The 2076-nt window shown below is 44.5% G+C and overlaps 1 pseudogene; it reads left to right on the top strand.

The window, feature by feature from the left end:
• The first annotated feature begins 428 nt into the window (after positions 1-428).
• Positions 429-1198, top strand: LOC134405635 (sulfotransferase 1C2-like; annotated as a pseudogene).
• Positions 1199-2076: the final 878 nt, after the last annotated feature.

Raw genomic sequence — 2076 nt, 5'->3', positions numbered from 1 at the left:
CTCATGTTCGTATGAGTAGAATCATAGAAGAATGTGTAGAAATGTAAATGTTGGGGGTTATCACAGCCTGGCCAAAGATTTTGCTCAGAGGCCTTTCCAGAAAAAGGTGAGTGGGAAGCTTCAATTCATTACAAATTCAGTTAGGGGAAAGTCCTAGCTGAATATCCAGCCCTGGTATTGTGAAACATCAGCCCAAGAGCACACAGTCAAACAAGCGAACCCCGTATCTGGGGTCTGCAGAACTTTCAGTAAGCGAACAAGAGAGTAAGTCAGAGGAAAGGGAGAAAGTGAAGCCGGTAAGTGGGCAAGGCCTTTTATTCCTATCCCAACAAATGGTTCAGGAGAAGGGATGGGGTCGGAGCACTAGCTACTTAGTGGATGGCAGGGAAAAGCATTCATAGGATTCCCTTTTGCTGCACTGCCAGGAGATGAATCTCAATTCGAGGCAGGAAGGTTCAGGCGCCACATCCGTCAAGCGCATGACCCTGGTGGAGCTGGGGTGGGGGGGGTTCCCTTTGCCCAGCGAAACCACAGAGAACTGGGCTCAAATCAGAGGCTTCCAAGCTCAGCCTGATGATCGCAACATCTGCACTTACCCTAAATCGGGTAAATAAAGGGGAGAAATCTGAGGTGCTAGAGTAACAGTGTGGAGATAATAAGAGAAGGGCTGAGAGATGGAGGAGCACCGGCTGTTATGCCCTCTGCCTGCCTCTTTCCCCACCCTGCCAGGGACCACTTCCAGGGTCCAGGAAATTATGGATATGATCCAGCATGGAGGAGATCCGCAGAGATGTGCTCGGGGGTGGGGGTGGGGGTTACCAATGCATCCCTTTCATAGACCTGTTCCCTCCAATCCTCGTCCCTTCAGGTGAGTAACAGGTTTTATTTCAGGGAGGGAAGGATCTGGTGAAGGGTTTCTTGGTATGAATGCTGAATGCTTCCCTCGGACGTTTCAGGCTCGGAAGAGGCTGAGGCAATGCCCCCTCCGCGCTCGTTCAAATCTTACCTGCCTGAACAGCTCTTGCCGCCTTCATTCCATGAAGAACATTCCAAGGTCAGGACAACCAAGGTGAGGTTGATGGGGAAATGGGCTTTCATCAGAATGAAGATGCTATCTGAGCACCTCTTTCTATTTCCTAGCCCAAACCTGGAAGATAAAAAAAAAGAAATCCAGAATGAAATGAATGGGTGCCCCTGAGAACATGCCGACTGGTTGTCCTTTGACTCACGGCTCAGGCTTGCTCCCTGTTCTCAGGGCTAGCTTTCTGCTCTGCAATACATGGAGTATTTATTTATTTTTAGGGATTTTTATTGACAACCTTTTACTTGTGAGGTACTGGCTGCCTGGAAGTAGAGTTGTTTCCTGCAATGCCTTTGATCAATACCTCTCAAGATTGCTCCCCACAATAGTAGACGAAGCCTCTAGAGATAAATACCAGAAGGATTGACTTCACTCAGATTCATAAACTCAATGAAACTGTTATAGCTTTAAAATATTTATTAAAATGATAAAATGATAGCTATCAATGATAAAATAACATGTAATATTAAAATAAAAAAAGGAAGGTGCAATTATAATGAATTTGAGATTATATGGAAACTGTTTTTGGAATTTGTTTTGTTAAGAGGGAAAGGATGTACACCTGTACAAGAAATATTACAATTTTGGGAAAAGGGATGAAGGTGTAGTTGGTCATGGTGATGGGTGCACTGTTGTTTTATTTAATGTAATGTAACCAATAAAATAATAATGTTAACAATAAAAAAAATGATTTGAGAAAATTAAACAGACACACAAACCTCCATTCAGCAAAGCAAATTAAAAGAATATCCTCACAAGTCTGACAGATTTCTGGAGAACAAGATCTTTGCAAAGACAAACACAGACGAACACACCCACACACCCATCCATGTTGTACTCTTCCCTCTTCGTAAGAAAAAACATGGTCTTAGGCCTAGCAACTAGGCTCAAGCCAGTGCTGAAAAGTCAGTTTAGATCAGTGGTTCCCAAACTTTTTCAGGTAACCGCCCCCTTGGTTCAGCAAACTCATGCCCAGTGCCCTCTGCACACAGCCC

The sequence above is a fragment of the Elgaria multicarinata genome, chromosome 11, assembly GCF_023053635.1.
Source record: "Elgaria multicarinata webbii isolate HBS135686 ecotype San Diego chromosome 11, rElgMul1.1.pri, whole genome shotgun sequence".
In the NCBI taxonomy this organism is placed as follows: Eukaryota; Metazoa; Chordata; class Lepidosauria; order Squamata; family Anguidae; genus Elgaria; species Elgaria multicarinata.
This window is presented reverse-complemented; position numbering and strand designations above follow the sequence as displayed.